We start from the raw sequence: 12448 nt of genomic DNA, 5'->3' as shown, positions 1-12448 counted from the left end.
TATAGTCGGTCTAATGCCATTATATCTCGATATGTCTTCACTGTTAATCTGTCACTATGAAAATAAAATGTAGATAAAAACATATTTTCTAACTAAGCCATGAGCACCTTTATGTATCAGTTTAAAACTTCTACTGTAGGTTGATAAGCCTCGAAGCTGGTGTTCAAGGCTACAGCATCAATGCTAAATTCAAGTGTAAAAAAGAGACTTGAAGAAACAAATGCTCAGAAGACACCACTTCAATAGCTTATCAAAGTGCCCATGGTCTACTTACATAGCAGGTGCATCAGGCAACGAAGAAAGATGACAAACAACTAATGCAAGTGCATTGGGAAGTCCATTGGGAACAAACAGCAATCTGAAAGGATGCTGCAGTGTTAACCTCCCATGTACGTAAAACAAATTCACTTCTGGCATTTATCTTCTGTACTCTCTTCTGCTCCATCAAACCAAGGTCAGAGTGTTGTTCGGCTATTGGACCCCAAAGATACAACCATATCCAGCAGAAAATATGGTTTTAATCATTTTCACTTTCCTTATCCTCATTCTTTCTGCTCTTGTTCCCATAAAGTCCGTCACTTTCCTTATAGCAGGCCCTACATACATATGCGCCTTTTTCGCTTACAGCAATTAACAGTCATATGGACTCATGCTTTGAACCCCTTTTGAAGGCAAATATTGGTTCTTTGAAGCCACATAGAAAAGTGAACAACCCCATCTGTTCTTTTACACAGCTAGCATCACCACAAAGCCCTGTGCTAAGTTGGTAAAGTATGTAGGAAACTCATCGCCTACCATTCTGCGCTGCAAATTGCTTTTGCATCGAAAGCACATTATAATGAGTTTTTGAGTTAATCGTGATTATCAGAAGACATTAGCTCATAATATAAGCCTTTTGTTGATTATACTTTTTTCTATTTATTTTTCCACTCAGGAGAATTAAACGTGATATATGATAATGTACTCTTCATACATAGTTTCAAAACAAAACCTCTTTTCTTTCAGCGTCTTTCTTCATCCTTGAATGGCTATGTACACACGGCCTTCAAAATGTGCCTATTCAAGTGTGTAAGAAACAGTACAGGCAAGAAGTGAAAGGATGGAATATGAGTAAAAACGGCTCAGTCAGAAAGAGAAGTGGAATAATTCCCTTTGTAGGGAGTTCATTAAAGGAAATTGTGACATTTTTTAAAGGAAGAAAGGGAATCTTGATTTTAAAGTGTTGTGTTGTTGAATCAAAAAGTAAGGAAAATTATATTTTTCATATGAATAAATAAAAATGAAATGATGCTATTACAGCATTGATAGATTTGCATAGTTGCATTAAAGGAGCACACTAGCTCATTAATTAGGATCATCATGCAAAACACTCACGTTCGGTGGCAAATATTTATTACTTTTGTGAGCACATTTTTATAACAAAGTAAGAGGAATGATAGGTAAGTGACTTTTTGGATACTGATTCAGTGCTTTCTTTACCATTAGACAAGTGTTTTTTTCAAATCACCAAGGCGCAATACTTGTGTAGCACACTGAGCACATTGTTCCTCTTTGGAAGGTGAGCTGTATAACATAAAGACTTAAAGAGTAATAAAATCACTGACTCAGGTATATCAATTTATATTAATACGAAATCATTTGGTTAATGAGAATGGTGAAAACATAAATAAGTGACAGCCCACTTAAATCCTCTGAATGTCAGCATTGGCTTCAACTCGTTTAGCCAGGTGGACACTTCAAGAAGACAATTAGTCCCAGATTTAATAAGGTTTTGTGTCGAAGTTGAATCACTTTTATGGAGAGGCACCGTAGCACAATCCTGTTTGGCATTTACTAAGCCATGCAAAGCTACTTTGCTTGGCTTTACATTCCTCTCTGTTGAGAAGGTGTTCTATTGGTCAAGCATCGATGTTACTATGCATCCAACCATAGATTTTGATGCAATTCCAGATTAACTAAAATGAGTAAATGTGGGATTGTGTCAAAAAGCTATGCCTCCTTGAAGCAGGTGTAACAAGGAGAAACATGCCCCGGTTACTTACTGGTAATCTTCATTACTCCGAGTATAGTCTTCCTCGCCACATGACTTCCACACCAGAACCCTCCAAAGCAAAAGTTAGCCTCCCATGTCTCCCATCCCCTCCCAAGATGGCCGACCCATTACCACCTGACCTCTATAAGAGACGGGCCGGCCCAACCATCAGCCTGAAACCACCAAGCACAAACATGAAGCCGATAGCCAGACAGGGAGGGAGGGATGGGAACTCATGGGGCGAGGAAGACTATACTCGGAGTAATGAAGATTACCGGTAAGTAACCGGGGCATTACCTCCTCGTTAGTCTTCCTCGCCACATGACTTACATAGTGAGCACATACCAAAGCCAAGCAGCTTCATGAAACACACAAGGAACAGATCAGAAGGGGATGACCACGAAAGAGGGCAAACCCAACAGACCAGCACGAGTGGAAGGACCACCCAGGAGAGAGGCAACCACGAGTAGGAGAACCAACCCGGGACCGAAGACACCGGGAAGGCCGAAAAACAAACCGGACCCCAGAGACACCAAGAGTCGCCAGGAAAACTGCCCCTACCGAAGGAAGGCAGAGAAAGGCACGGGAATGGACCACACGGAACCAAAAAAGGCAACAGCAACCAGGGCCAGAACAGAAACGAGCAGGCCCGAACAACACACCAGGGCAGCCCAACAGGCCACACAAAGTGAGAGGGGAGCAAAAGGCCCAAGAGAGGAACCGAATGAACAGAGGACATCCCCACCACAGCGACCCAACAACAAAAAACACCAGTGGAAAGAGACAACCAGGCCGCCCAAAACAGCAACACCGCAAGGGTGACCAGAAAAACTGGGAAGCGGCACCAGAGCCATCCAACAGACAGGCAAGAGCCGGAAGAATGGAAAAGGGAGCCGAAAAGGACAGAAGGGGGACCAACCCCCGTCAAACAAGGACCCCCGGAAGGGACCGCGACTCCAAGGAGAGAACCCAGGCAGACACCCAGGAAAGGAGCCGGAGGAGAACCAACCAGGGAAAGGCGAAAAAAAACTGAAACCCCACAGGCCCGCCCACGGCCAGAAGGGAGAAGAAGAGGCAGAAAGAAGCCAAACGGCCAGGAACGGGAACACCGCGCACAGGGACCAAGCAACCGGCCCAGAAAGAAACACAAGAAGGGAGCGAGCCGCCCAAGAGAGCACCCAGGCGGGCAAACAGACAGCCAGCCCACAACCAGGCCCAGCCCAGCGAGACAAAGAAGAACCGACAGGCACAGGAGCGCGGCAGCAACACACCAAAGGCGCGAATGACAGAAGGGCAGGGTGAAGACGAGCCCGAGCCACGACAAAACACCCAGGAAGCCACCAGAACCAACAGGACCCGGGACCCCAAAACCAGGGGAAAGAAAGGAGGACACACCCACACCGGAAGCGCAGCGCCCCGCCAGAGAAACCCATAGCACCGCCGGAAACAAAAACAGCCAGCAGGCAAAGGGACCCCAGGAAGCGCAAAGCCGGGAGCCCAAACGAGAAGGGAGGCGATGAGAACATGAGCACCCAGGGCCAGAAAAACCGCAGCTAAAAAACGACCCAGGCACCAATGCGCCAAAGAAACAAAAGGGGCGAACCCCGCACACACCCCGGAGCACGAGGCAGGGGACAAACTCACCACAGGGACCAACAAGCCCCAGCAAGGCAGGGGAAAAACCCCAGAGAAGCCAAGGAACGGCAAATCAGAAGCCAGACGGGAAAAACGACCACAGGGAAACCACCGACCCAGCACAGACCGGGAACCCAAGCATGGCCAGAAGAAGGCACCACCAACACACGGGCAGGGGGAACCCAGCACACCCAGGAGACAGAGCGGGAAGAGTTGGGGGAAAAAGAACCAAGGAAAAGGCCAGAGGCCCCGAGACCAACAGGAAGGGGAGCATCAGTGCAAGGACAGACAGGGGCAAGAAACCACCGCCAGATCACAAGACCCAAACCACGACCAGAGGAAGGCCCCACCAAGGCAGACAACCCCAACCGGACAACCCACGAATAGGACCCGGAGAGAAAGCAGCAGCGAAACCGCCAAAGCGACCCCGCAACAAAGAGGCAGGCGCCAAAACCCTTGACCGACCAGGCAGGCACCACACAAAGGAAGCAGAGACACCAAAGGGCCAAAGCACCAAGGGCACTGAAAGACCGAAAGAAAAGGATCGCAACAAACACCCGACCCCCAGGAGGCAAGGAGGAGCAAGGAGACAGCAGGAAGTCGACAGGAAAAGGGCGCAAGAGGCGCCCGCCGAGACAGGGGGGAGCGGCAAAGCAGCGGACCCTGACAAGACAAGGAGAGCCCTCCAGGAGCAGAAACAGTCAGCAAGAAAACACTGACGCAGCCCAGAGACGGACGGAGAGACCCCAACAGCGGAAAGCCCATAACAGACAAGCCGCAGCCCACAGCCCCCGGAAAAACCCAGAGGACGGACAACAAGGAACCAACCGGGACCGACCCCACACCAAAACAGCGGGGACAGGAGTCCACAGGACAAAAGGACCACAGGCCCAAAGCCCGGAAGGCAACACCGCAAGCATGAAGCAAAAGGCCCCACAACCCAACGCCATAGGCGTCGAAAAACAAGCAATCCATAAATGCACCACACAAGGATACACTCAGAACAACGGCAGGGACCGAACCCCGGCCCGAGAATGGCGGGCACCACTCAAGGTACAAGACATACCACCGAGCCAAAGCACCCTGAACCCAAGCCAAACCAATGAACCCTGCGAAAAAAGCAGAGAGAGCAACCCACCGGGAGACACCAAACAAGGAAAGCCAAACGAAACAGCGCGACAACCCAGTGCAGGGACCATGCAAATCCTCACTGTAAAAATCCAATACCAGGAAATGTGCTGCTGAAGCGAGCACAGAGGAAACACGGAACGCACAATGAAAACACGGGTCATCCACAGGCAAACCGGCAACCCCAGAGCGCCCAGGGGGCAGCCGAAGCGAACACTGCCGAAGAGCAGTCCGCCCCCATCAGAAAAGCACAAGCCAACAGCCCAAGCAAACGAACCAAAGCAGAGTTTGAAAACAATGCCACCACAGGACACTTTGACAGCAAAAGCAGGAGACGAACCCTCGCCCAATGAGAACCTCCACCCACACAGGCACAGGACTTACCAATGAGCCAAAGCTCCTGTCACTCCAAAGACCTGAAAACAGCTTCCATCAGGACGAAAAACAACATCAAAATAAACAGGCGTAAAATAGCAAACGGTCATAGGTACCCAACACAAAGGAACAAATCAAATCGACCGTAGGCGGACGAAAGGCCGAGTAGACCCACCAGGACAAGAAACCATGAGGACGAACACAGTCACAGCGCACAGACCACGAAGGGTCCATCCAGCATGGCGGCTCACGAAGGCAGGCGCCGAAAAGATGGCAATCAAAGATGAAGCCAGCAGACTATCAGAAGATAGCACGTCCCGAAGAAAAAAAAACGAATCCGAACCCCAGTAAAGCACAGGACCAGACTGGCACACAAGGGCAAAAAGCAGCGCCCAAAGGGCAGGTCCGACAAGTCACAGAAAGGTCCGTAACGTGTCCGAGAGCGGGCCAACTGGAAGGGCAAAAGAGCACATACCGTAGATGTCCCCGAGACCAAAAAAGCAGTGCCCGCAGCAAGCACAAATCCGTGTTAATTAACATATATTGCAAAACACCGAGTGAGGGGGTCTCCGCAAGTCCACACCAGTGTAAACACGAGCAGCCCAAAGATCAAACACAATCAATGGATGGCCCTTAAAAACGAGCCGTAGACAGTAATTGCAGACTAGGGACTGCAGATGGACGGCAACAACATACTGTTTGGACCGCCAAGCCGGACATATATGAGGAAACATGCCCGACACACACACCCAGAGCCCGCAGAACCATTACAACAGCACTGGGCAACCACGTAACAAAAACATACCAGCAAAATCGCGCAAGTGGTAAAAATGAAGGAAGTAGAAGCGAGAGCCCCCAACAGAATACTCACACAGACACTGTGCTAGTTCAAAACCAGGGAAACAGACCCGCTGCGTAGAGCGCATGCGTGAGAGCAAGACACCCGACAAACAAACTACAGCAAAGAAAGCTACCCCAGTAAGCAAACAAAACAGGGTACGGCCAATAGACCAGACCCCAACACCAGCATAAGCAGGAAAAGGACCGGGGACACCCCAAAGGACACAATACCAGCCGCACAACGACCGGCCCCAGGAACGGGAGAGACTGCGGCCCCCAACGGGACAGGGAGTGAAACGGCTGCGCTGAAGCCGAACGAGCATGGCCCCGCCCCACGCAAGCCGGACCAGAAAAACGGCCCCCTAAGGCACCCCGCCCCCCAGCGAGACTCCGGGAGAAGCCAACGCCAGGCCAGGGAATGGCATCCGTCCTGGCAGCAAACAGGCAAGCCCTCAGAGCGCCTCGGAGCCCGGACACAACCAAAGACCCCGGGCCACCGCTAGCAGCCCACGTGGAACACCAACGCCGGACAGCGTCGCCGGGAGTAGGAGAACGTTCAGGAAAACGGGGGGGCGTGGCCGGGGACCCCAGTACGGCCCACCGGACCCCCCCCCCGCCAAGATCAGTTCGTGTCTGAGCAATAAGCGGCAACTTGACCCGAATGAATCAGAGCGCTACCACAAAAACACAACAATAAGGCAAGTAAATGTCAGGCACGGGGGAGATGAACGCGGGTCCCAGAGTAGCATCCCACAGGAGGCCTGGGCAAAGACAATGTAAGACAGGGAACAACAAGTCAAAACCATTGACTCACATGGACGGGAGGTAGAAGGAGCCGCATAGCACAGCCCCAAACCACCCCGACCACCCCCCTGTAAACCCTTGGCTCGCTAGGGCAGAGCCTAACCGGCCCTGTAGGACACCGGGGGAAGGAAGAGGGGAGGGTCCCAGATCCCACAGGTCCGCTAGAGCAGGACCATCAACCAGGGACCCATGCACCTGCTACAGCAGGAACCACTTACCTGAACGCGCATCTGGAGAGTAATCTTGCGCAGAACAAAAAAAACAGGCTGATGGTTGGGCCGGCCTGCCTCTTATAGAGGTCAGGTGGTAATGGGTCGGCCATCTTGGGAGGGGATGGGAGGCATGGGAGGCTAACTTTTGCTTTGGAGGGTTCTGGTGTGGAGCTGAAGCTCACTATGTGAGTCATGTGGCGAGGAAGACTAACGAGGAGGTAATCTTTATTTCTCCTTGTTACTTCTTTCTATGAGTGTTGTATTCCAAGAGGGAATTGCTTCTAAGGATTGCTTTGTGCAGGAAGCTATCCCTTCCTGCATAAATACAATGGTGCCTCCTGCCTGTAATGCAGACACCTGCCTGTGTTAGAGCTAGACAGTGAATAGTGTGCCAGCACTAGGAGACAGCAGAAATATGACAGAGCTTTCTAGATATTGTGCATTACTGCTGTCTCGCTGTCATGCAAAGCAGTGCAATAACTTTGCTTGCTGCCCTGCATTGCGTGAAATGTTAGTAAAGCTGCCCCTTAGTATCTAGCCCGGATAAAAAAGAATTGAGCCTCGTATGTGTTGGCCTCATAAATGATAGACTTCTTGACTGAGTGAAGTTACGATGACCCTTAGTTATGTGGCAAAGATTTCTCCACCTGTGATTTAAGTGTTGATATCCTTGTTTAGAAGTGTTGCGTCTATTTCAACCCCATGGTCTTTTGTATGTACAAGCAATTTTCGATGCTCACTGGTAGGCAAATTGTTTGGGATGTTGGTTGAATAAGTCAATTATTCCTGCTTACCTTCTGGATTTTTCTAAAAACTTGTCCTTAGCTCCATCTTCTCCTCTAGCTTTCAGACAATGCCATGCACACCAAAACAAAGTGTAAATCACAGTACATCTAGACACACAGCATGGATTGTAAGTATGATGTGACCAGTCACTTATTGGATCAAAGTCATATGGAGCGGCAGTTGCACCAGCCATCAAGTTAGAGAGGAACGCATGGCCCAGAAGGTTTCAGGTGAGTCAATTAAAGCTGCGAAGAAGCAGAATTTAGGACCTGAGACTCTAGTAAGCTGCGAAGAAGCAGAATTTAGGAACTGAGACTCTAGTTAGCTGCGAAAAAGCTGACTTTAGGACCTTAGACTCTAGTAAGCTGCGAAGATGCAGAATTTAGGATCTGAGACTCTAATATGCTGCCAAGAAGCAGAATGCAGGACCTGAGACTCTAGTAATGCGAGCAGTCCTTTAATCCTGACTCTCTGTTTAGTATGCTGCTCCTAGAGAAGTGCTGCCCCGGAAGGCACACACATTTCTAGATAAGGCATTAGCACTTTATACAGAACTAAAACAAAGTAATCTCAAAGTATTATTGATCTCCTATTCAGGGATCTTTCACTAAGAAAAACACACAGATGTTTTTACTCCTTCTAGAAATAAGGACCAGATTTATGAAAGTTGTGCGCATCGAGAGCGAACAATAACGTTGTACACCTTTTGTAGACAAATCGTTTTTCATGCTGAAAGCCTTTGTGAGAGCACCACTAAACGACATTGAGCTGCGTATCTCAACCGACTTGATGCATCTCCAAAGTGGGATTCATGGGGCAAAACTGCACCATCATCCATAGAGGCGAAGGCAAACCAGGACTGACTAAAGACACCCAAAGTAGTACTGCAGGGTATAGCAATACTAAATGAAATCAAGTGCAAATAGAAGGCATCATTTATGATGGGCATTAGAGTATCATTTTCTTAAATTTGCAGCTCGTAAAAATTGTGATAAGTACCCACACAATGCAATGTGTCCCTGGGTGGTTTTCTGTGTGGATATGAGTATATTTGAGTGTATGTCTCGTGTACAACCGACATGCAAGTTGACTCTATAGCTTTTGCGTGTTGGCACCGTGACAGATTATGCTTTGTGGCACACAGTTGTTTGCTTTACCACAGCAATGTCGTCCTTGCTCTGCAACACGTGTAAATATGATGGTGCACTAAATTTCTCAGGTTGTGCAATGCAACACAGCTGGTTTGACAGCATCCTTATATTACACAAATTCTAAGTAAATCTGCCTCTAAATCCCTTCCAGGAAATCGAGAAGTTGTACTGAAGTTGTATATAAACTCTTACAGGCACCTGTTTGAACCGCATCTTTCGCTGAAGTCATGAAGCTCTGAGAGGGTAAGGATGGACAATTAATAAGGAGATCCTATTTGGTTTCATATTCCTCAGATTTCCTGTCTTGATATAAATTACTGGGGAGAAAATCAGGCAGGAGCCTCTGATTAAGGGGGGTCAACGTTTACCCGCTGAAACTGAAACCCTTATTATATCTTACTGATCTGGAACTAAAAGCAAATGAAATACGGCCTGGAGGATTGGAATAAAGAACAGGTAAGGGGCTGGCTCTAGGTGCACTTAGCAACAATGCAGCCATCCATGGACCTTGCTGGCTGAGTGCAATTTATTAATAAGACATGACTCGGGTATGTAGAATACTCTTAGAAAAGAGTGCTTGATTAGGAGAACTATTAAAGTTGATGTACAATCTCACAATATTAGATGAATAGTTCTTTATTTAAGACATATCTGGAAAACCTAATATCAACTGATTACAAAGCATCACTCGTATTAAAACAAACACCAAACAATGAGGAAACCTAAATGCATGGAGAAATAATGAAACTGATTACACAGAATGGGTTCTATTGGCTGGTTCGTTCAAAAAGCAAGTTCCAAATGCCAACCTACAATCAAAGCAGCATATGTGCTACCTATGTGCCTTATCAACATACTATGTATGAGTCACTGAATTGTGAGCCGAAAGGAATTTGCCAAAGCACAGTGTACAAATCATTTGCAGGGCAATTTATGACTCCCGTGCGTACAGTTTTGCAATTTTTAACAGTGTGCAACAAGATTTATTTTCTTGCTGAAGTGAACTCATCAAAAATATACTATGCTTTGGAGTTGCATAAATCACCAGCGAGGCGACTTACTGCTACAGACCCACGAGGTGGATTTCCGATTCCAAGTCCATAGTGTGGGTTTAGATGGAAAAGGGATTAGCCAGGTGCCATCAATCATTTCTCTGCTGCTCTGGAGCTCTGCAGATTTTGGCTTTTGCCGGACCCGCGGTGGATATTAGATATGATCAGTTTCTGCTGGCTAACCGCTGTATTCTTTTTATGTGATATTCATTTTTTTTTCTTTATCGGAAAGCAACCACTTTGAATGATTTCTGTCAGATTCCGACACAGAGCAATGTATATTAAATGCTGTTTTTCATTTTGTTTCGAAGGCACACTTCTGATTAGTTTCCAAAACAAATACATTGGTTCCAAAAGAAATACAACATTCTGTACCATAACACAAGGTACGAGAGGATATGTTGAGAGAAATGGAAAACTGATTTAACCTAAACAAGACTGTTAGATCTGGGGGTCTCTAGTTGGCAGAGGTAGGTACCAATGTCCAAATAGGGACCCTTGCTTCTAGTCAGGGTAAGGGGGATACACTCTTTAGCTAACCCCTGCTCCCCTCCTTAGTAGCTTGGCACGAGCAGACAGGCTTATCAAAGGAATTGTGTAAAGTATTTGCACCAACACTCACAGGAACACAGTGAAAACACCACAAATGGACTCCACACCAGTTTAAAAAAATAAAGTTATTTAATCTAAACTACACAAGACCAAAATGACAAAAATCCAACATACACAGTTCAAGAATAAGATTTTAAAAGAGTTCTAGGGTTTGCGTCAAAATAATCCACAGTTGTGTCACGTTTAACCAAAAGTACTTTCAGATGCAACAAAAGTTCCAAATGGAAGCTGCAGCATTGAAAAACCAGCGATGCGTCACTCCTGAGACTCTGGGGTGGCGATGCGACAGCCCGCTGGATGCAGCGGTCGTGTTGCGACAAATCCGGTCTGTATGGGGAGGGAGGCGATACCTTGTATGGATTCCGGTGCGCAGGTTCCGTAGGAAGCGTCTCGCAAAGGCACGATGTGACGATCTTCAGGATGGCGACGATCTCAGGTGCGGTGGCAATGCACAGCGCAGCCCCTCGATGAGATGGCTCTGCGTCGATGTTCGCAGCAACGTGATGCAGTCCGCAAACGAGCGGTGCGGCGATCTCACCCAGCAGCGACAGGCTCTGCGACGATGTTCGCAGCGACAGTAATCTTCCCGCACTGGGCCGATGCATTCCGCAAACGAAGGATGCGTCGGCGCTTGCAGCTGCAACATGCGCTGCGACGATCTCTATCTTTGCGGCAGCGGGAATTTCCTCGCACTGTCGGGGATGCGTTCCACAAGCGAGTGATGCATGAAAATTTGCAGATTGTCTTAGTTTCTCCCTGCCCAGCTTCCCAAACAGCAGGCACAACTTCTTGAGGCACCGCAACTGGACCAAGCAATCTAGGAAGGGGAGAACTCATACAGCAGAGTTCTGGTGGTAAGCTGGGGGTGAAGTCCTTTTGGTCCTGGGACTTTTTAACAGGGAGCCAGCTCTCCTTAGGCCCTTGGAGATCTCTTCAAGCAATGGGACAAAGCAACAGCAAAGTCCTTCCCCACTCCTTGGTAGCAAAACAACTGCAGGTCAGCCCACAAGTACACAGCAGGACAGTCCTACCTCTTCAGTCTTCCAGCTTTCTCCTTGGCAAATGCTCCTTCTTGATTCCAGGATGATCTAATTTTCTGAAATCTGGGTAGCCCTCTTTAAACCAATATTCCCTTTGTTCTCTGAGGGCAGAGAGGCCTTGGCCTAGTCCAAACCAGTTCTGGTCAGCCCTGGAGCACTTTGTTTACCTGACTCCTTCTTTCCTTTGAGAGAGAGGGGCAGGGTCATCAGCTGCCCAGAAGGAGGTGGAGCCAGCATTGTGGAAGGCAGGCACAGCCCTGTTCAGGCCCAGGTGCTATCCCCTCTCACCACTCAAGATGCAGATGAAGCTATTCAGCCTCGGGCCACTTTCTAAAAGTGCTGTTCTCAAACACAGGATTTAAAAAACATCCTTCCTAAAAGATGTCTTATTAAATTCTGAGTTCAGGGATACCAGACTTTAATCTTCTATATTGCTCCTATGGGAAGATATGCAGGTAAACATTATACACAGCATTCCCCATTATAGCCTATGGGCAAGATAGCGTTTCAATAGTGAAAAACGAAAATGGCTGTAATTCACTACCAGAGCATGTCACCTATACTACTACATGCTCGACCTTTCACAAACACTGCACCCTGCCCAGGGGGGTACCTAGGACCTTCTATAGGGGTGTCCAATGTGCACAGAGAGGGAAGGGTTAGGCCTGGCGAGTGTGGACACTGGCATGGGCGTCCGCAGGAGAGGGCAAGGGGGGGCACTTGCCCCCCCCTGGAACACCGGTCCGTCACTATTGACAGCCCCCACAGACAGTGGTGTTTG

At 48.2% G+C, this 12448-nt stretch overlaps 1 protein-coding gene and 1 non-coding gene across 2 annotated transcripts in view; both read right to left on the bottom strand.

Moving 5' to 3' along the window:
* The window catches only part of CNTNAP4 (contactin associated protein family member 4), a 1902933-nt gene that overhangs the window by 1117948 nt on the left and 772537 nt on the right, over nt 1–12448 (bottom strand). The window lies entirely within an intron of this gene.
* On the bottom strand, nt 4815–4921 carry LOC144820569 (U6 spliceosomal RNA). The gene has a single exon (XR_013607854.1). It is a non-coding gene; the product is annotated as a U6 spliceosomal RNA (small nuclear RNA).

The sequence above is a fragment of the Lissotriton helveticus genome, chromosome 2_1 (genome assembly GCF_964261635.1).
Source record: "Lissotriton helveticus chromosome 2_1, aLisHel1.1, whole genome shotgun sequence".
Classification (NCBI taxonomy): Eukaryota; Metazoa; Chordata; class Amphibia; order Caudata; family Salamandridae; genus Lissotriton; species Lissotriton helveticus.
The sequence above is the reverse complement of the archived record's forward strand: the minus strand, read 5'-3'. Positions and strand labels throughout refer to the sequence as shown.